General features: G+C 45.4%; 1 protein-coding gene across 1 annotated transcript in view; it reads right to left on the minus strand.

The window, feature by feature from the left end:
- Positions 1 to 21,306, minus strand: part of LOC119450089 (probable G-protein coupled receptor No18) — a 113,418-nt gene extending 92,112 nt beyond the window's left edge. The window contains exon 1 of the mRNA XM_037713449.2: positions 18,671 to 21,306. The gene's annotated coding sequence lies outside the window, so the exon portion shown is untranslated. The remainder of the gene's footprint in view (positions 1 to 18,670) is intronic.
- Positions 21,307 to 23,359: the final 2,053 nt, after the last annotated feature.

Genomic DNA, 23,359 nt, shown 5'->3' on the forward strand with positions numbered 1-23,359 from the left:
TGAAGTGATGAGACGCGCCAGCAGCAGCGAGCGAATTGACCTTCGTGCCGTCTCTCCCTTCAACGCGAAGTAATTAAAGGTTGAAAGCATAGCGCATACTGAGCTAGCGGCACTAGTTTTACTTTGTACACATCGCAGATCGGTTTGAAAATGAGGCCCGCGCGGGCGCGCACTTTTTCCACGTCGCAGATCGCTTTCAAGATACGGCGCCCACGCCCTATAGGCAGCCGCCGCCGGAACAGAACGCCATCCGTGCCTCGCGCTTCCTTCCTTCCTTCCTTCCTCGCGAGCGCGAGATTGAGCCGTGATCGTCGGCTGACCGTCTCAAGCTTTCACTCGCAAATACAGCGTATACGGTGCTCGGCGACGATGTTACCGTGTTTGGACTTTATACGGAACCTAACAGCGACGACCACTACTACAGCGACCGCAGAAATGCGGTTGGAGTGTCCACATAATTGCTGTCGAAAAAAAAAAAACGTCAAACAAACATACTTTCATTTACTTTAGCAGCTGCTGGTGTCCACACACCGTAATCTATAGAAGGGCCGATTTGCCTGGGCGACCTCATCTCTCCAACCCAGCGCGGTATTACATCTGCATGCTCAATTTCAGAGCTGGAGTGCTTTACAACTTTGACATGAAGCACTTGTAAATGTTTCAACGAGCTTAACTAAGGCTGAGTGCACTTAACCATAGTCTATAGCGGTACACGTAGCAAATCAATAAGTCTACTTCACGAGGACTATGTATCTATGACTGAATGCATAATAAATTAGGTTGCAGCCAACGAAGAAACACTGAAAACGCCTCTTCACCTACACAAAGGCATCACGGTGGAGCATTTGTCCTCGTTTCCGAAAGGTTTCCCCCGAACCCCGAGGGGCCAATTTTTCCAGTAGGACCAAATTGGGCTTCAAGGGCCATTCCTAAACCACTCTTTAATTGAAGACACTCTCGCGCGTGCATATTTTCGCTAGCTTCGCTTTGGAAGCACTAGCACAACCCATCAGGGCTAATTTCCCTCCCACTTCGTGCCGAACTCTTGCATGTTTCTTTCTTCATCCCTGGCACTTTGCACCCCCGAGCTAATTTTATTAGAAGTCTTTTGCGGGCGAATCTGGTGCGGTAGTTGAGCGGGCCGCATATATTATGCATCCACGTAATGAAAGTGTTTTGAAGCATGGAAGCTAACCGTCTGCAGTAACCGGCAGTGCCACGGCGGCTGTGGCAATTGGTCATTAGAGAGAAAAGAACTCATTTATTTAGGTTCGAGCGTGCTGGCTGTTTTTTTCTTCTTCTTTTTTTTTTGGTATTCTGCACTTTGTTAAACGATAATGGCTCGCTGAAACAGCAGCAGTCCTTTTCTTTCCTGTTCTTTTCTTTTCTCTTTAGCATATGCAGCGTGAATTCGTGGACACTGTTTCCGAAAAATTCTTCCAGCTAAATGGCTTCTCTTAATATATTTAACAGATACCCGCCCCGGTGCCTCAGTCAGCTAACGCGTTGCGCCGCTGAGCCCGAGATCGCGAGATCGAATCACCGCCGAAGCGGCCGCATTTCGATGGAGGCGAAATGCAAAAACGCCCGTGTGCTTGCGTTGTAGTGCACGTCAAAGAACTCCAGGTGGTCAAAATGAATCCGGAGCCCTCCACTATGGCGTGCTTCATAATTAAAACTGGTTTTGGCACGTAAAACTCCAGAAAGGAGAAAGAACAGAAGATATTTAGAAGAAGGCTTTCGATTTTGTATGGAACGTTATATAGAGGTTGGCATCTGTGGCGCTTGGTTTCCTAAAGCCAGCCAATCTATTTCGAAAACATAAGCGCAGAACAAATGGCGCTCAAGTATTACCTTTTCATGGGGTAGCGAACGTAGGAGGGACTATGAGAAAGATATACAGACACCGCCTGTGGACCGTATAAAGGAAGAGAGGGAGAGATCAACTTTTTTGATAAGCCGGAGGTGGTAGCTAGGCTGATAACTTGGTATGCGACTCTTGTTGCAGCGTGATAATTATAGTATACACAGTGATCCCATAAGCACACAAATAATCATGCACAGTCAGGCACACACATAACAATAGGGATACTCGCGCCGTTTCGTTGAGGCCTGTGGACCTCAGAAATACCAGCAGCGCTTTTGTTGCGCTTAACGCGCAGGTGGTGCTTTTCCACGGACCGAGAACGTGCCGCGTCGCCAAGCACGAGTCGCACTACAAGTCTAGTACCGCTTTTAAAGATTGCCTCCCTAATGCGCATCGCAAATGTGTAATACTCCTGAGGACTTGGAACGTGTAAACAGGTACAGGGATCGTCACTACATCCCTTCCGACCTCGCAAATTTGAACTTTCTTTTCAGTAACTATGTGCTTTTCTTGGTAGGTTATTTATTTATTTATTTATTTCAAAATACTGCAGGCAGCAATGCTGCCAAAGCAGGAGAGGTTTACATCAAGTGCAATGACAAAGATTTCACAAAGGAATTTACATTTGTACAATCAACACAAGAGAAGAAGGAGAGAGAAACCAACCTATTTAAAAAAAGCACATCTTAAGCTCAGTTTCTGAATTCGTCTCGACACTCGGCGGGTGTCATCACGGAGTATTAGCAAGGGACAGTGTCACATGCACGTTCGTTCCGCAATCGTTCCCAGCGCTTCCGCAAGATTATATGCAAAGTAGCCGATCCGGTGCTGTTGCTGCCAGGTTTTGCGCGTTTTCGTTGATTTACGACAGTGGCTAATCTACTACACCTTTCGCCTACAACGTCACCGAGATTCGGGGCAAAAGAAGGAGTGAGCGCATCCGGGTACGAGCTGCACTCGACCAGCGTCTCCGTGTTGCAAATGAAGAATCACCGGCGCGGAGTATTCATGAATATTTCAAACACGTGCATCGCTGGTGTTGCTCGGCTCGAATGCCATAAGCCGTTATGCGTTCTCTTGTTTCCACTCGCGTGGTGGTTACCTACCACCATATTTAAGACAATGACTGCTTTCTCGCATCGAGATCGTTTCTATGGTCCCAGTGCCCGCGAAGAGATAAACGATCTTTCTACGTGCACATGATCTCGCTTTCCCTGGACATAAATGCCATTTGTCTTCCCCCCGTTCTCTCCGTTGTCCTGCTTTGTTCGAACACGGGCCTTGAACAAACGAAGAATGCGCTGCCGCGCAACCGTCGGTGTTCGTTTCCTGAATTCAGAGCTACGAGATATTTCTGGCGGAAGGCGAGGGTGCTGATATCATGACGAACGACCACGAACACAGCAGTCCGGGAAACGTCCCCTTTTCTTTATCTTCAAGGGAATTCACGTTGTGTTCGTTATTTTGTGCATAAATTTCATGAAAAAAAACTTTTCTCGGACCTTTCGGTGGTCTGCTTTTTCAGCAGCAGCAGTGGCAAAAAAGTACTCATAACGTCAGTCGCGAAAGAAGATACTCCGCCGCAACGGTAATAATACCTTCGTTGAAATATGGGATCCAGCTGGGGATATAGCTTGTATTATCTATTTTTTTTATATAGCATCTGCGCGAATTTTGTTCCGACGGGTAAAAAGGTACGTCGCCGTTTTTCTAACTTACCTGATATCTAATGCACGAGTAATACCGGAAATGATACGACGGCGACGGTTTGTATTGCATTACGGTATTCTCACGCGTCCATCTATACACTAACGAATGGTGATATTTCCTGATTATATATAGGTAGCCTCTCAAGTATGCATACAGCCGTCTATATATAGCGCTCACAATTCAAGCGTGAAATACTAAACCGAAAGGTACGATCGGTGACAACTCAGTTAGCGCTCTCGTGCTGAATTCCTACCTTGTGCATCTGTTTGCGCCTACCTTTGGGAAATGAGGCATGCTAGACTTCACATAATACAGCGATGAGTTCACTATAAATGATCTTTACAGGTAAAAATGGAACATTTTCGCGTATAGTTGATAAAAGTGCTTTCCTGAAAAGATAAATTAATATTCTTGCAACTAGTATATTACAAATTTATTCATGTGCTTTTTTTGGTGTTTGTATCTGCACGAGCTGATGCAAACAATGACTATCAATAGTTGCGTTATAGTATTTATGAATTGTTAACTGAAAATGCGGGGCAAATATTTAATGAACTACATGCAACACAGAAAAGCTCGTTTTTGGCCAAGTTGGTATCTACGAAGGCGCATGTTAACTTCTGTCAAGCATACAAACAGACATTTGTCGCTATATTTAGCTTTACACATGTACTTTTCTCTTGTTACAATACCTAGACTGTAGCTTAATTATTATTAATATTCATCACGGCTGAACCATGCTATGACGCGAACTCACATAACAGCTCACTTCTGAGGTAATAGCTTTGGTCAAGAACTGTGTACTTCCAATTCAGTATAAAAACAAATTTAAGACTATAAACTTTTTTTATGTTTCAGAACGCCATGTGCGTACTTACGCTAAGAGTGTCTGTTTACTGTATCTCTAGCTCTTGTTTATTCAGCGCGTCATTATTGTGCTGCCTGAAATTCTGTGAAACAACATATCTGTCGATCATTCAGTCATGATACTCGAGCAGTCTAAATGCGGTCTTCGGCGTTATACAATGCGTTTTCAGCGGCACGTTTATAGTGTTGATGTTGTTTTAAACGTCTTTAAGTGACTCAGTTCAGGAATTCTCATGCAGTAATACAACTTGTATAGCCTACTGGACATCATTGGGTTTGCGACGCTAACAGAATCCACTGATACCGGGGCCATTCGGACGAAATCAGTCATGAACGACTGGTTTCGACAGTGAATTGCCGGGTGGCTGCGGTTCACGGAGAGCGGAACTAATTTGGTCCCCGCTCACCGGACAATTTTGGCCAGCACTCCTGGGTTAGCTTCCGCGCAATTTACGACGCGCGCCAAGGACTAGTCGAGCGTCCCGGGCGCCCCGAACAGGGGAAAGTATATAGCCTGGAATCTCCGTAGCTTTTCTTTGCGGCACCCTTTCTGTACCCTTCCCTCTCCTTTCTGTCCGCCCTCACGGTTCTGTAATCTAATAGTTGGGCCGCAGCGGGCGTTGCCTTTTAGACGACCACTTTTCCAGCAGCCGCGCACGCGTGCGTTCGACACGACGCACACCGTACCCAAGGCACGCCGCGCCGCTGCGCGCCTGTTGGCCAACTGGCTGTGGCTTCTTCTCGAAAGCTGAAAAGCCCTCGGCATCTAGAAGATGCGCCGCCTGGGGGAGAGGGTGTACGTTCGCCCCGTAGTCGTATAATGCAATTTTCTCGCGCGCGAGGGCTGTGTGTGTGTGTGTGTGTGCGTGCGTGCGTGCGTGCGTGTGCTCAGGATGGGGACTGGGAAGGAATGGGTGTCGCGCAAGCGCGCAGAATGGTGATGTTAACGCTGGCCTTCCGTGGTGCCCCCGCTTGACGCCACTCTGTATACGCTTTTCGGAGGCCACGACGACACAGCCTCTCTCTTGGAAACCAAACTCTGTTTGCCGCCGGCATTTCCCAGACTTCTCAGAACCGACTGAAAAGGCACGCCGCCTAAACGCTTAGACGAGCGCGGAAAGCACTGCCGTAAATATCCTATATATATATATATATATATATATATATATATATATATATATGATATTCAGCCGACTACAATTTAGAAGCGGTGCGATTTGGATAGCAAGAATCGCGAGGCAATTTCATCCCTGAGTGGTCGAAAGTACGCAGAAAGCGATTTGTTGTTGTCGCCACAGACGCCTTCAACTGAGATGCGAGTTCCGCTGGAAAAGTAAATGTGCAGTTCTCATGACACGAAAGTACATCAACTCAACCTCTACGCTACTTCATATCGAGACATTTTTTTTTCTCATTTTTTACTCTGTTTTTATATTCTTCTTTTAACAGCGGAGCTGTTTAAGCCGAGCGTAATGTGTCAACCGCGAACAGAAAATGTGGGCCGACCTGGCAGTAGTGCAGAAGGGGTCCAAGTGCAATGGCACATACCCGTCTGAACTAGCGAAGCTGAGCCTGACAAAGTCTAGCTAAGTATGGTTGGGACTACTTAAGCTTAGGCAGTCATCGATGAATAATAGGTTGCCAATCAATACCTAATAAATAATCGATCAATATTGAATAAATTGCGGGATATGCTGGGGATGACTTGGTAGTGCTTAGCCTAGCCCAAAAGCCAGGACTAGCTAGGTGCGCATCAGCTCCACTGTCTCTTTAGCATTGCGCCTCCAGTGCAAGCTACGCGATTTTTTTCTATGGACGCAAGTTGCCTTGTCGAGAGTATATATTGTATCAGCCTTGCTACATATCTGACACTTCATTACAGATTTTGTGAAATATATCAACGAGAATAATTGAATGTTCTCCTTTATCACTCAGCAAATTAATACATGTAAGCTACCGGTAATCACGTGCGGGTAATAAATAAAAATGCCAAATCTACAGTATTTCATATGAAGCTTAAATTGTTGCTTTCTGTGTTTGCAATTTGCTTTCCTTCACCCAATTATTAATTTATTATGCTTACTTCACTGAATCTCACAGTGCAATATAAGAGTACAAATACATAAGACGTTCCTCTAAGTTGGCGGGCAAGGTAATCGGCGTATGAAAACCTGAACAGGGATGTTATGCAGGAAGGCTCGAGTTTGGCAATCCTCGGGATCTCCGCGAGCTCTAACGACGCCCTCACATGAATGAGCTAATGGTATTCAAGATTTGTAATGAAACGTTCGGCACGTCTCCAGTTTCATTGGCTTATCGAGAGTCGCTCTTGAGTTATCATCACTTCGGCTTTACCTCATGGGTGGCCGGAAAAGACGGAGTCACGTTGTCAAACCATTGGTGCCTTCTTTCATTTCTTTATGGTTCTGCTGAGTGCATTACCTGTGCAAGTAAGGTAAATATTTTTTTCTGTCTTTTAACGTATTTGAAAGATAGTAAAGGGTTGGCGTGAGAATGCGCCACGTGTGCACTGTGTGCATTCGACGATGGATGACCAGATAATGTCCAAAATAGGAGACATGCCCGTGATGCGGCCCAGAAAGGCGTGGCAAGTGGCTTGCGCCGAGTGCCGAGTCACGGTGTTGCGATATTGCGATGTTGCGTTGATAACAATAAGCCGCGCTGGCTCTAAGCCCGGCCTACATCGAGCGAACTTTGTGCGGCGAAACGCCGCCGTGCTACTCCCCCATGCGGCGAAAAACAGTCGGCCGCCGCCGCCACTATTTCAATGTTGCTAGAAACAGCGTGATTCCATTCCCAGTAAAATGCAGTGAAAAAATGGTTTTGTCTCTGCAACTGAACCATTATTCTGCAAGTGAACCATACTGGTCGTGATCGGACGGTGGTGTCAGTCGATCATCGTACGCGATGCACGTAGCTTTTGTCGCCATGTTCGCTCTAGGCTCTTAAGCTGGCTAGCCGAGTCAAATGCGGCGGCCGGAAGTCGGACGTGACCGCGCCCTGATTGGTGCGCGCTGACAGCCTTCATTCGTAGTGTCGGCGAGCGGCTGACCGTCTGCGAACATATCTAGCCTACCTTCATCGACGGAGAACAGCCGCCGCCCGCCGGGTGGACGCCGCGCGCGGCCGTTCGCCAGTTTTTCGCAAGGAAATCTCTCCATGTTGTGCGGGCGTCCAGTCTTCTGTGTTTGAAGCGAAGAAGCGGCGTGCGCAGGGTGCGCTTGTGTTCCCATCCGTGGTTTCATCTCGACATTTTGTTGTCCTCTGCTTTCGCGCGTTCCGCGCAATCTTCGTTCACTGACTGCCGTCGAGTAAACTCAGGCGGACTAGAATCTCGGCGCATCCTGCATAGCACCTCAGAAAGGTAATTAATTGCAGAGCCGCACAAAATGCTATTTCTAGTCAGCTCGAGTATCCCATCCTCTTGCTCATTACGTAGCCTCTCGTCGAATAACTAACACGCCTGAAAACCGTTTTGTAGACCTTGTATAGTTCTAGAGTAAAGCAGACTATTTAAATACAGTCGCTGACAACACATGATTAATGCGACCGAGGCACCATCACTAATTCTTCCTGCTTTGCGTGTGCACCATCATTATACATCAGGGAACGTGGGGATTGATTGTGGAAACCATCCATGCTGAGACTTGACTGCAAGAACGACTGAGCACTGGAAAATTATTCAACGCCCCCTGTTGTTACGGGCATGCTAAGGCCTTCGCTACCTTCCGCATTGCGCGATACCGCGGAGTTGCTGTATTGTAGGCAAAAAAAAAAGCGAAAAATCGGGCAAGGAAGGCTGGTGATATTTTGAGCAAGGAACTCGATAAAAATGACGACAACCATAAATTCAAGTACACGCTGGCGCAAATGCTAGGAGCATAGCGCCGCTATTTCTTGCGGTCTGCACACGCCGACTCCTGGGAGCCCCGTGCAGGGGCCACTTATATCGCATAGGACGTATGTACATGTGTGCGCTTCATTACCAGTAGGTATCGACAGTATGCAGAGAGTTCTATCGCGATAGTTGGGGTGTAATGTATTGTGTGAAGCTCAGAAAAAGCAGTCACTGTTCTGTTGCACGCCTCGTTTGACCACAGGTGATTTGTAGACTGTTTTACAGCAGCAGCAGCAGCTCATAACGTCATAATATCACGTATATCTCCATGGAATAGAGGTGCGGATGCCGACAGACAATTTAATAATATGACCTCACGCAAGGAAAGGAAGAGATAAAGCAAAGAGAGGAAATGCAGTGAGGTTAACCAGGTGCACGTCCGGTTTGCTGCCCTGCACTGGACAAAAAGGATGTAGAGACAAAGAGACGTAGATGTGAAAGAAAGAGCACTAGTTGAGCGCACACTTGAAGGTGCGCCCATTTCGCATTACAGTCACATGAGCGAGGAAGGAAAACCTCTGAAAAAGCTTTCTTCCGATTCCTTGTTTACATATACAGTCCCTATTGGCGGCAGGCTGGTGACCACACCTTTTATGTCTTAGCACGACAGCATTAATGTTCGAAACTGCGATTGCTCTCTGGATCTGTCCATCCTTTCTGTTACGTCATCGTCATTGGAGATTTTAAGCTTGCCGGCAAACTTCTCATGACTTGCGGTTTGCTGGGTTACCAGAGCCTTGCAGGGATGCAAGAACAGTGGTATTGGCGTCTTGTGACGCCGAGTTTAACCAGAGAGCACATTAGGCTCATACTGCGGCGACCTGAGCGCATTCTACTTAACAGCTAGTGTAAAGCGTTGGTAGCGACATAACCGTGAACGTGCAATCGTTTCATAGACTTTCCTTCGACAAGAACACTCACGTGATACGAAAATTTTCAAACACATCGTAGCTGGGCAAAGCGACACGAGGTGTCGCTATCAGCTTGGCTGCTGTAAAGTCCCTATATAGAAAAAGTACCGCCAATCTACTCTTTCCTCCGCCGTCTCCTCTCCTAAAGCGCTCGGTTTTTTCTTTACTTTTTGCTTGCGAAAGCAAGTCGACGGTGGCGCCCCTAGAAAGTCTACGTTGAAGCTTTCAGGCAGGGCGCGCGAGCCGCCCCCGCCACCGGCAACGGCGGCTGCACAGAGGTACATTCGACATGGCGCTGAGGCGGAAAAAAAGAAAATATAAAGAAGTGAAAGCGCGCGGTATCATCGTCCAATCGGAGATACAGGAGAGAGAGAGAAGCGGCGTTGATCAAAGGATGGCGGTACTTTTCTTATATAGGGACTTTAGGCTGCTGGGCGGCTGCCGTCTACTACTTCGGTAGTCCGTTGAACCCCAAACCAACCGCAAAGTTTGCAGACCCGCTAAAACTCGCTATTCTGTCGTCGTCAGGTCGCCTCCTGATACTCAGCTTCGATTTTACCACATCGCAAAGAAAAACAAAGCTTTGACCTTAGCCGCCGCTTCTGCATTACTAATCTCTTTCCACGTAGGTTTGACTATGTAAGTGGAACTCACTGGCAAAATGTTCCACTTACTAAGTGGAACCTAAGTGTGGAACCTTCGTTCGAGCTGCTTCCCACTGTATGCTGACTGTTACTCTTAATATCGTTCCACATAGGTTTAACTAATTATATATGAAACAGCTTCATCTCGTTTGACATAGGTTCCACCTGCTAAGTGGAACACATATGCAAAAATCTTCCACTTAGTGGAACACATGTGGAATGAAATTAGGAGTGCAGGATTGGTGCTGCTGACCCCGGTGGCCGAGCACGCTTGGCAGCCACACTCGCTAATATCCGACTGATTGGGGCATTGATGCTTGGCAATTTCTGCGTATTTATGTGCCACACAGATTATGAAATGCTGGCTGTCTATGTGTGTATTTCGGAGGCCGCGGCTAGTCAACACTGTAGCTAACGAAAGCTAAGGTTGTGTGCATTGCAAAGTTGCTCATGATAATATAGCGGTGTTCTCTACGAAAGCCAGCTGCCGTCGCAGTAAATGAGTTTGCAGCCAGAGGTATCGCCGAAGTTTGCTGATGTTTCAGCACCTAATATAGCACTTCACTCTCGTCTTCTTTGCGAGCAATAAAATAATCACTACGTGCGCATTACATGCTAAGGTTTACAACTTTGTACTTCTAGCTGGCCTGTAGTAAACGTCACAGCGTTATGCAACCTCCACTAGAATAAATTTGAACTACCAGTGTTCGTCCAGCCGCGCATAGGAGGCAGGGTGATTGTGGAAAGAAAGAGCTGTTATTATTGTGAGAGCAACTATATGGACTCCCCAGGCAAATTTCGTCGTCGTCGTCGGTATTGCCATTGGCACCGCCGTCATCGTGAGTCTCAGTATAAAGTCTAATGGCGACAATATCCTCGCCCCGCACCATATGCTGTATGAGTGAGTGAAAGCGTGCGAGGGTGCGCCGACGATGGTAGCTCAATCTCGCGCGCGCAAGGAAGGAAAGCGGGGACGAAGTGCGCTGTCTTCCGTCGTGTGGAAGGCACCGGTAGAAGGGAAGGGTGGCGGGGGGGGGGGGGGGGGGCGTTCTCTTCTGTCGGCGGCTGCGCATGGCGCGACCGCGCAGTCCCTATCTTTAAAGCAATCTGCGATAAGGACGGAGTGCTCCGAGTGCTAATAGTTTCGTGTGCGCTGTGTTCTAGCCGCTTAGTTCGCTTTAAAGCGAAAGGCAGCGCGAAAGACAATTCGTTCGCTGCTGCCTCTGCGCTTTCTCACTCTGGCCTTTTGACAGCGAGCGTACGCGGTCATCGCGTGAGATATGTTCATGTTTGCTTGTGCGCGCGCGACACCATGCTTGTTATTTAGTTAGTAAGCGAATGTTTACAAGTTTATACAGCCTATAAAACTACTATACTTACTACGTATTTCTAATTTCCTATGGCAATCGATGCTTCGCAATTCGGGCGGAACTGCGACATTTTTCTTTTTTTCCCCGTTACCCCTTCTCCAATGCAGTATAGCAATCTGGATATTTGTCTTCTGGTTAACCTCCCCGCTTTTCGCAACTCTTTATCTTTCTCGCCCCCTCCACCTTTCCTCCTCCTTTGGCAGCCAAGCAAGCAAGAACGCACGATCCGAATCGCCTCTAATACATGTCCCGTATTTGCGTCTGCGCATTCACTTCTTCTCTCTCTCTCTCTCACACACACTCTCTTGCTTCCGGGTTCTACGACCAACCAGTGAACTAGTATTGCAACATACACGGAAGCCACGATTCAACCATCCATTTTCTCATATGCACATGCACTGCCACTTTCAAAAAAGACACAACGGCTTCGCACCTACGGGACGAGCATTGCTGTCGACAAATATGTCGCACCGTGGCTGATCGAGTACTTTCGAGTTGACAAAAGGATACCGGCGACGTGGTTAAACAAAGAGACAGCTACATCGATGGATGGGCTTTCAGACCCCCTTTCAGCACAACACTTCCGTGTTTGTTCCGAGTTTTCGACTAACAATACTTTAACCCCAGCTATGACTTTCATTCTTGAACAGCAGCGTGAACAGCCTCCCCTGTCACGCTGCTAAGAGACATTGCAGCTGCATGTGCAGCCAGTAGCTTGCACTTTTTGCACTATTTGCGAATCTCAGGTAAACACGTGAACTTTGTTGTTGCAGCACCGATATCGTTTCCTGTGAACCTGTTTGGTTAGCTGGCTAAATGCACACGCGACTGTTCCATGGCGTTTGTGTCAAATTGGAAAGAACTTTGCATTGTTTTCTCACTACCGTACTCAAAATTATGTTCTTAAATTTCTACGCGAATGCTTCTTTGCTGCATTGAACATGCCTACAACATGACTAAAGAATGCACATTCAAATGAAGGCCGTAAGTGATATTACGAAAGGGAATGTAGGCGCCCATCTAAAACGAGCAAGCTATAACAATACAGGCTGGTTCACTTGTTGATATGGAAAATGCGCACAGAGGTACCTTTGATTTTTTGTGATGTTTCTCACCAGACTATGGAGTAGCCTCATTGCATACGGCGGCACGAAACCGTCGCTTCGCATATGCCGCTGACACTGTAATGCAGTTTTCCTGCCATAGCTCATTACGACGAGTTGGTTAACGTACATGCTAGCAACAATGGCGTTCCTGGCATAAAAGCCACTTTTTTCAGCATCGAACACTGGCTCGACGCAGTCAGCAGTAAGAACGTCCGTCAGGCCGACAAGCTGAGTCTCTGAGATTAAGTTGAACAGTCGTTTAAAGAGCTTGTCAAATGACATAGTGAAAAACTATGGCGTGTTATATGAGAACATCTGAGTTGCATCAGGATCATATACGGTCATATACGTGCTTCATTCTGACCAGCAGCAGTCTAGGCGTGACGTTAGTAATATTATCATTGGCCAGTTTGGTCAATATCTGTTTAAGCGATTGGATAATATCCGCACTGGTAATACACGTGGAAGATACAGATATCTGTTCCCTGGTTAGGCTCACCAGTTCTGTATGGTCAGCGCACAATACTCAACATTCGAACGCATGTCAACATTTAAGCGCATGCATAAAAGTAATTATATGCTACAATTGAAACCTTTAAGCCGTTATTTTCAGCAAGTAAAAATAGTTGCTTGTCACTAAAGAAACGCCGAAACAGAAAAACCGGCATGGTGGTTGCACCTACATTGTAAAACAAGTGCAAAAAAAAAGTATAATTTGTTTGATGCCCCGCAGTAGAGTACGTTTCGAGCAACTGAAACTCTCAAATTTTCCAGCGACTACATCGCGAATTATTAGAGTGGGGCCTGATATTGAATATACCAGTAAAATTTTTTGCCTACTGTGGGGCTGTCGACATTATACGAGTGAGAGGAAGAGTCACTTCTAGACATGGTTCAAGTTTGTAGCCTCTCTCTATATGAACAAATGCTTCATGCTGAATCTGTGTCGCCTCTTGTTTCGCGGGTAATTCCCTCGGTTTCTATATTTACACCTTCAGGCAGAGTAATTCTCTTAGCACATGGGCCTTCGTAATGTACGGTCAAACCGGCGAATGAAGTTATCATTTGCGCGTTCTCGCAAACAAGACTAAACATAAAATCTAAACCTTACAAAAACCACAAACATTCCAGCGTAAAAAGTAGTCTTGCCACTAAGAGCAAGGATAATGCGAAAAGTTGTCTATAACCATCTGATGGAATGTCCTGTGTGACAGCTAGAGTATATAGTCATGAATTTGTGTCACGAGAAGGCGTCCGAAACGGAGCAATTGCGAGATCCATATTGTCAGGCTCAGCTCACGCGAAGCAACACCATTATTGCAACAACAACATAAAACATTGCTAGACTAGTAAGGCACGAGATGAAGGGATATATGACGCTGTTCACCGCCGAGCAGCTAGTAAAGGGAAGCGAAAATGTAATTTCAGGGTACAAAAACACAACACTTCCATGGAGAAAAACAACGCAACTGAAAAGAAGTGCCTTCAAACATAAACTTTATTTGATTGAGCTCTGTATGCTGATTGAGCGGCGTTCTGAATCTACATACCAAAAGAAATCAAACTTGGTGGCCTTTTCGAGTCCCAGTGATGCAAGCGCTCACGCAACAAATCGTAGGCGCGGCTCCCAGCACGACAGTCGCATGGCGCAAGAATTTCTATTCACAACTGGCATGAAGGAGTGACGCTGAAAAATTTAAATCCCTAATAATGGCTCCCGCTGAGATTCCCGTTTCCGGAGGCCACGATACAAACGCCCACGAAAGTAGGGTGGCCCCGCTTGCTCGCGCTGGTTGAGATGTGTGTGTGCGTGAAATATTCACCATACAAAAACGAAAGAGAGACATCATAATGCTTTCACGATGAATCCACTAGCGCAATCTCCATAGGATGAGAAACTTCTGTCTGGGTGGGCGAGCGAGCAGACTTTGCAAGACCGAGCAATGTGTTTTGGGGTACGTTTTCTTTGTCCATGTAGAATGAAGATACGGCTGTCCCATGCACCCTTACCATTTCTTTTTGTATTAAGCTCTTTGCTGTTTTATACTGTTGTTTTCTTAGCTAGCAACCCATTAATATGAAGATTCTAGATGTCATTATTTAAAACGCAGCACGCAGGGCACTGCTGCATTGAGATTTTCCTTCTTTGTCGAGAACCAGATCCAAGACAGTCGAATCTGTGTCGATATAGATGAATGCGTGGCGGCAAAATGAGCGTCCTTGTGCCACTACGCGTGTGAAGTCGCGCGATGGCCTTGTAAGCTTTGAGAAATATTAAAGCCGAGTGCCAAATTGACGTGGCGAACGAGAGTCGTGAAGCCATCAAATCTGGACGGCGCTCGAACGTCATTTAGTAGTTGCGACATGAAGAATTCAAATGATCCGACCGCAATAAATCTTTAATAATTTCACCCGTCTCACTTAAGTTAAGGTTAAGCATATTACCAGGAAACATAATGGAGAAAAAAGGCTTCTTTGTGCAAATGTCATTGGATGCGTTTTTCCCATTAACTATCAGCGATGGATTCTCATGACAAAGGGTCTTTCTGCTTATTTTGAAGCGCCGCCGAAAAGTACAAAATTATGACGGGCTGTTATCAACTGTTAGCAAAAGCTGCTGTTCCACCTCTCGAACTACGGCGCAGTGCCGTAGAGCACTTCGTGGCGACATTTACCTGTAGAATGTCTATGAACTTTGGAAACACAATTCTTCCTTACGTCTTGTTGTCCCGCGGAATGATACTAAAGAGGACCTATAATATTGCGGCGTTTAGTGTCTATATTGTAGGCGCACTCATTAGAGCTACGCACGGCAGTATGCACTGCTAGCCTAGCACCAATTCGTAAGCACACTGTCGGGTCTAGTAACGTACAACGCACATGATCTACATAATGTTTGGTGCGCTAAACTTAAGCGTCACTCATGTTTCTAGGCTACTCAAGTAACTTGATAGAAAGAACAAACGTAATAATTAAATTAAAAATTAAACATCCAGCCAATCGTAGCAATTGCTACGAAGGAAACCCATATTGGTTCCTCGAAAGAAAAGCCGGCAGTTGAAGAAAAATTTGTCCTGGTCCGGGAAATTTTCTTCAACTTTTCTTCAAAATTGTTTAACTGCGGGGATTTTCTGTCGAGCAACCCGTATGGGTTTCCTTTGCAGCAATTGCTACGATTTGGTGGATGTCTCATTTTTCCTTTAATTACTTCTCTCCACCTAGCGGTTTTCCGCTGATTTATTACGTCAAACGTAAGAATTATGGATCATTTTCCCCCATTTGTAGCGACCTATTTCACGGAAAAAAATCACAGAGTACTTCATGGAAATAAGGGCTGGATGCACGCATTTTCAACACTGATGATATGTGGTAATCAATATAGGCAGTGTTCAATATGAGGCCGCGCAACTTTATAACTTAATACGGGGTTTTCACCGCCTATAAACCTTAAAAGACACAGACATGTATCGTCAATCGTCTCCTGGGGCATCAAAATCTTTGCGTAGTAGGTAATTGTCCGATAATATAACTATTACAGCGTTTGTAGCGTACTCGCAGAAGTGGACTGACAACAAACCATGCTTGTGGATAACTGATGCCCTGATTGGATCCCAGATAGTGCGTGCGCACATTTTATTGCGTGATCAACGCTTAGGAAGTACTGTACGGGGCATGTATGTAGCATTATAGGTAAGCAGATAAAATTATGCTAGGCGTATTCGACAACTGGCTACTTAAAGGAAAAAATATTTGTTTTTCTTTATTGACAATGTCACCCAATCGCGCCTAAACACCTCGAATTTCGCTGGTTTCATTTAACGTCTAAAGAATACTGGATTACGTTGGTTAAGACTGGGGGCATTGGTCATTCAGAAATTTTCATTCGCCACAGCCTCATTCGCCTCAATCAAACGTTTTTTTTTTTTAATTCTCCACCTCTTGACTGCAGCGTCTACACTGACTTACGGCGCAATTGAAACCTTATTGCGTTAAACTCCGGCAAAAGCCCTTAATGCTGTGCTTGGGGCAGTGCATAGTGCCGACTCATTGACACCGGCGTAGCCAACGTTTGCGTAACGGCAATTACTAGACTGTGTGTCACAAGTTCTCAAACCTTATGGCAGGGCTTCCGTAGCGGCGAGGTGGCATCCGGTACTCCAGGATTTTGCGGTGGACGTTACGAGATAGGAGAACTTTTATAGAGCAAAAATGCACAAATCAGTCCACAGCCAAAAAGAAAGAGAGAGAGAGGGAGAAAAGCCGACGTGTTACGTCATTTCGTACCACCACTGCCATAAGGCGAAACTGAATTTCAGTGACAAGGACGTTTAACTTCTTTTAATAATATTTTTTGCTGTCAAAAACAGGTATATCGTGGAAAACCATCGAAAAGCTTAACCCAGCAAAGAAAGCTGTAAGTACGCCAAATAAGGTTCTACGCCTGCTAGGCCACTCAGCTCGTACGCAGTGTTGCTACAGTTACTGATTTCAGTGGGTCTACTGATTTTTCTAATTTTATTTTTTTAGTAATAGAGCTTTTGAATGTGCTAACTTTTGTCCTATTGCAGTAAAACAAAAGCGATATTTACTATTTTTACAATTTGTATTTTTTACGGCTACACGACTACCACTTTTTCAGTAGATAACTGCTGAAACGCGATCAACTTTTACTGCACACGTGCAACGAGTGACATGTGTTTTTTTTTTTTTTTTTCATTTAGACTTGAGCACTCTCCCAAGCACACAGAACACTTCAGATTTCAAGCACAAGATGTCATCAGAAGTCGATCCAAAACTAGTTTGAACGTTGGAGCAAGGGATCTTTTTAATAGTTACGGCGTTCTAGACTCCTTGTGTGCCACGTGGTTTATCAAACCACGCACTGCGCCAAGAATTTCAGAGGTCATTGCAGTGTGTTCTTTCTTCGGAGGTGAGATATTACTAGAACTATCAACAAGCACTGAATCTGTGCCAGTAAGACCGTCGTTTAGAATGCCTACTTCACCAGCACGAAGAATGTGCTGATTTCTACTGATTTTTCATGCAAGAATGCACTACTATTTTTTATGGCATGTGGGCACAGTATGCAAAATAGGGTACAAGTTATATGCGTATGATAGAATGGCGTAAACTGCTTGCATTTTTATAAAGCTACTGTCGCTACTTCACTTGCCCGACCACGGTGATCAAAATGTTGCTGAAAATGAAAATATTTTGTTATGGTGACACATGATTCCAATTGTAGGTAAGAAATCTAGAATGACGGCATTATTGGAGCGTCAAAAACTCCTTACTTGAAAAGGACAAGTGTTGTTGTCACTGCTGCTCGTGCAGCAGTTAGATAATGTGCGCGTAAATATAAAAAAAAAACATCACCTGAATAATGCCCAACCTCGATCATTCAAAAGAAACAGTAGTGCCCTTCGGGCACAATTCCAACGCAGTAGCCTGGTTACTAGCATTATACATTAACATTACTAGCATTAACTCTTACTAGCATTACTAGCATCGGCAGTAAGGACAGAAACACTATACTTTGCGACGGTTTGTGCGTGGGCGCCTGACACCAATAATGCACATAGCTGCAGTACTAAACAGTAAATAGACGCATATAGTTGCAATGACATAAATACTTGTACTCATATACTTAACGTATAACTTCTTACAACTGTTCAGTTATTATAATATCAAAAGAGTAATTGATGTTGTTGTTCTCATTGCATTATACATATACATGCGGGCTGCAAATCACATTTAAAGAGTTTTAACGGTGGCTTTTTTTTTCTTATTTTGCACGACAATGAATATTTGCCAACAGCGATGAATATTTCATAAAGCGGCTCCTATAGCAGCATGCATTTTTTACTCGCGCAACATTAGATTAAAGCAGATGTACAATGTATTTTAGTCATTAAGCAGCAACCTCAAGCTGCTCTTACGCTACCACCAAATCAACATATTTGCAATGAATGCAGTTCACCCTTTATTCCTTGCACTTGATCGTTAAGCTAGATTCTGTTTTTCAATGGTGATAGTGCTCGGTTACACCAAAAAGAATAATAGCCCTCTTATCTCTCGTGTCTCTGTACGTCTGGTCAATTATAGTCTTTCTTCTCGTCAGGGATACACCAAAAGCAAGGCATTGGTATTTTGTTTCCGTACTTGTTTACTCCTTTCCTTTGCACAGCTATCTGTAATGAACATCTAGTCGCCCAGCTTGCAAGGGCTTGCCACGAATGTACGCAAGAGAAAAACAAAACGTAGACATCGGCTTACCTCTCTTCGAACGCTCAAGTCGCGGGGGCTTTCACGCACTGTCAGTCAGGAGTGCTTCCGATTGGCTGGTCACGAGGAACGCTGTCCCACTAACTGCAACTCAGACTCAGCGTGCGGGAAGCTGTGTTTTGCAACAATCACGATGTGGAAGACCACGGGAGAAGAATCCGTGTCTTATACTAGCGGCGGCTTAATACAAGATAACGCACCACAGGAATGTCTCACTACGATGAACACACACCAGAGTTTCCGTGCGCGTTGTTTTCGGTCTTCTTTCAAAAGTTTATCGACAATGTCACTCCTCTGCTCTGTGCCACACTTTGTCCGATATGGCGTAATTCTGTTTGTAGGTGCGGTTCCCCTCTCGGGAGTGTCGTGTCGGGATTATTTTCCGGTTCAGTTCTTTTACTTCAGTAGTCACGCAAAGATCGGAGAAAAAAAGTTGGTGAAATTCCTGCACTTTTCTTGGGACACTCGTTATCCAAGAAAGTTTCTTACCGGGCTTACTTGCGCAAATACGATTGGGTGAAAGAGCTCACGCGAACACTTTAGTCCGAAATCGGCGGCGTCTGAGCGCAGAGACTCCTATAGATCAAAAGTGACTGATAAGAGATCCGGAAAATTAATTTTCGGAGTGGATAATGTTTTTGAGATCCGAGACAAAGGCGAGTGCTTTTGCATGTATATTTGAATATACTATTCTCCTTATCTAATCACAATTTCACGACTAATAGTTCAGTTCCCAAGAACAGATTGCGCGCCTTTAAAAAAGGATTTAAATGATCAGACACGATAACTACGAGTTGTACTCTTATCAGTGACTATAGAAGGTTTACAATGCGTGGCTTGAATGCGATTATTTTTCTAATAATCAGCGTTTTTTTATCTCTAAGGGCAAGCGCCTTGTATCAATTCACATTACTAAAATACTCACTTGAGACTTTTTTCAACTTTTATGTCATGCAGTGATTAGATATGCTATCGGCGTTTCGAGCTGCGCTGGTTGAGAGAAAAGGACTGCGATTCCTTGAACGTAGAAAATTGTCATAAATTAATCTATACCCTTGAATTACACTCACACTACAAGCGACGAGTACGTGTTACCAAACGAACAATCTATGATGAAGGTATTGAACTTGCTTTCAGTTCACCAAATTTTGAGCAGGTACAAAAGCGCTTGAGGAGTTACTCCTTGACTGGAGAGTCTGACTCACTAGTCTTTACGACAGTTCTGGTGACACGAAGGATTGAAGAATGATGTTTGTGTTAGCCACCTGCGCTAGAAGTATTTTTTTTTTCTTTTTTGTTGTTGACTTCAACGCTTTTCGTACATCATAAAAATACAGTCTTTCTATGTACAGTGTGCCCTTCACGTATTTGTACAGGTCTTTCTGTGCTTGATAAACGTGAACGCACTTAGCGAACAAGGCTCACTTGTTAGTGCAAAAAAAAAAAATGCCAAGCAAATAAGCGCCTTTTTCCCAAAAAGCTCCGTACACTAAAAATTATTTGAATCACGAGATTTCGCCGGGTATTTCGAGAAACTGCAACTTCAAGAGTATTCACGCACGCTCTGCCGCAATCAAAATTTGTGCAGATAGCTCAATATCTTCGCTCTATTGGTTGAGAAAAACGCCCAATGACCTATGTTAACCAAGCTTATGAACCGCGTTTCCGTGAACCTAGAATCAAAAGCAGTTTTTGAACGTATCTGCACGACATTCCCCTATTTGTCTATCGTTAATACCTGTGATTCAATAACCATGCATCACATGATGATAATGGTGAATTATTGAAGACATGTTATATAAGGTGCGTCAAAGCTGCGTTCATTCTTCAGTTTACGTTCAAATGGTTTACCTGTATGGTTGCAATGCGGGCTTAAAATTTACACGCTCTATATAAGCAACACAGTCCTAAGCATTACAGCAATCTGCAAAATATATAGGCCGAATCATCTGTGCGAGGAGGCTTGAAATAGAAAATGTGTTTCCTTGTCTACTCCTAGGCTTTGAGTGCCAAAGTTTAGATCATGTTCCCTTCACTTAGTATTGCTAAAGGCGGATGCAAGCAATCTCGCAATCAATGAAATCACCGAAGACTTTCCGAGTCAGCTATTATTTCTCATGCATTAGGTCTGTGTTCGCGAATGTAAGGAGGCACTACGCATTCATGAGATGGTAGCGGTTGCTACTATGGCAAAGTCACTAGGCAAGCACGAGGTGCGCGAAGAATGTTAAAATTTCAATGAAAGCAAGCGGTAGAAGTTAGAGTTTCGATTATTTCGACTAACTCCTGCCTTATTCGCGTATACCTACTCCAAGTTCTTGTGCATTTGTCCAAAGAACAACTTTGCAAGTTCACGCAGATATTAAACACCAGCACCACCTTTCTTATCAACACGTTCCGAGTCACGAGTCACAAGGATCCGCTTCGTCCCAGCGCCGCGGTCGTGTTTTAGTGATGCGGAGAAAAGAGCAACAGGTTGGTGACAGAAGTCCGTCGTTGGACCGCCGTGCTTTGGTATCGAGCGGCAGTGAGAAATCCTCTGCACTGAGTACATAAATAGCGGAGGGGACCAGTCGACAGCACAGATATAGAGGCAAAGAAAGAGAGTTCAGGACTGACTTTCGCAGTCGTCGCTGCAGGAGGCGTGCTTTCACGACGTGCACCGCTTAGAGAGGGCGCGGCTGGCGCGCGGTCCCGAGTCGCGGCGACGACTGCGAGCCGCGTGTCCCGCGCGCACCCACCTCCTTCTCGCCTGTGCTGCCGCCGCCACCACCGGGGCGCGAACACCGCGCCACCGCGGCACCCCCCCAGCGCACGGGCTCTGGCAGCACCGCGAGGTGGCTGCACCGGTACCGTTCCACTTTCTCCTAACGACTCCCCGCCACCCCCCTACCGCTGGCCCCTGTTCACATTCTTTCCCCGGAACGCCATCAATAGCACAGCGTCACGATATCCAAGCCGCTAGTCCTTTCTCTCTTTTCTCAATTGCCAGGCGTTTAACACAGCGAGTGAAAGAAAGCTCCAACGCAACTTGTGGTCGTTCCTACAGATGCTTCCGTCGTTATACGGAAGGTAGTTTTTAAGTGCGAAGCATTTCTTGGCGATCATTCGTCACTTTAAGATTATCTATCTATCTATCTATCTATCTATCTATCTATCTATCTATCTATCTATCTATCTATCTATCTATCTATCTATCTATCTATCTATCTAGCCGCCTAGTTCTTGGTGCTCGCATGGTCGCTTCGTTAACATGGTATGTACCAAAATTGGTATAGTATGACAAGAGTGTATGACGAGCATAAATGAAAGGTCATGAAATGAATGTCATGACATGCGTGTCATTTAGGTCATAAAACAACCGCCTAGGTCTTGGTGCTCTCATGGTCGTCACAGTACAGTGTAACAGGAGGCGAAGGGAAAAGCCGTTCTTTTCTCTCTATGAGTGAGCATGTATGGGGTCTTCATTGCATGAGAGTTAGTCTCCGCGATGTTTGTCTGCGTGTATTTCTGTCTGTGTGTGTGTGTGTGTGTGTGTGTGTGTGTGTGTGTGTGTGTGTGTGTGTGTGTGTGTGTGTGTGTGTGTGTGTGTGTGTGTGTGTGTGTGTGTGTGTGTGTGTGTGTGTGTGTGTGTGTGTGTGTGTGTGTGTGTGTGTGTGTGTGTGTGTGTGTGTGTGTGTGTGTGTGTGTGTGTGTGTGTGTGTGTGTGTGTGTGTGTGTGTGTGTGTGTGTGTGTGTGTGTGTGTGTGTGTGTGTGTGTGTGTGTGTGTGTGTGTGTGTGTGTGTGTGTGTGTGTGTGTGTGTGTGTGTGTGTGTGTGTGGTGTGTGTGTGTGTGTGTGTGTGTGTGTGTGTGTGTGTGTGTGTGTGTGTGTGTGTGTGTGTGTGTGTGTGTGTGTGTGTGTGTGTGTGTGTGTGTGTGTGTGTGTGTGTGTGTGTGTGTGTGTTACTGCTCATTTCTTGGGGCATGTACGTTCAGCACGAGATTAACTTACTTAAGTACATTTGTGAGATTATGTTACGAATGCACCCTGTGTGTTTTAAGGGATGTAACTAACACGATACCACTTAGGTTTCAAAGAAGTTAGTATTCTACGCCTTCTGATTAACACAAGCACATGCATGCACACATCCAACACCCTGACACTGTTCATTCCTCGTGTTTTCTGCTTTCTCTTAAGCTAAGCCGTGGAATGTTTCATCAGATGTGAATAATTAAAGTATTACAATTTCCTGATTTAGAAAATGCTTGGAGTTCGGACTTGAGTACAAGAAGGGCAATGTGTTCAGTTTTTGGCGTGAAAAGACTTCCTGTTCGGTTATAGGGGATCGCTTGCTAAAACCACGTCGCGACAACACTGTTATAATAATGCCGCGCCTGTACTCCGATGAAGAAGAGGACAATGTGAGTAGAGGCGCGACAATATTATAACGTAATGATTATAAAATGTATTTATTGAAGGATGGCTCGAAGGCCTATTATGTGGAATAGGAAGGGGAGAGGGGAGGAGTATTCAGAGGCGTCCTAGAAGCTGCGCGTCCTTGGCGAAGCCCAAGAGCGAGCTAGTCCAGAATGGCCCTGTCGGAATCCGCTGACACAGTTGCGGCCTAACCCACTTCTCGTAAGACGACACTCGCACCGCCCTGAGGTGGCGGTCGCGCTGCTTAGTGTAGCGCTGGCA

The sequence above is a fragment of the Dermacentor silvarum genome, chromosome 4 (genome assembly GCF_013339745.2).
Source record: "Dermacentor silvarum isolate Dsil-2018 chromosome 4, BIME_Dsil_1.4, whole genome shotgun sequence".
Taxonomy (NCBI): Eukaryota; Metazoa; Arthropoda; class Arachnida; order Ixodida; family Ixodidae; genus Dermacentor; species Dermacentor silvarum.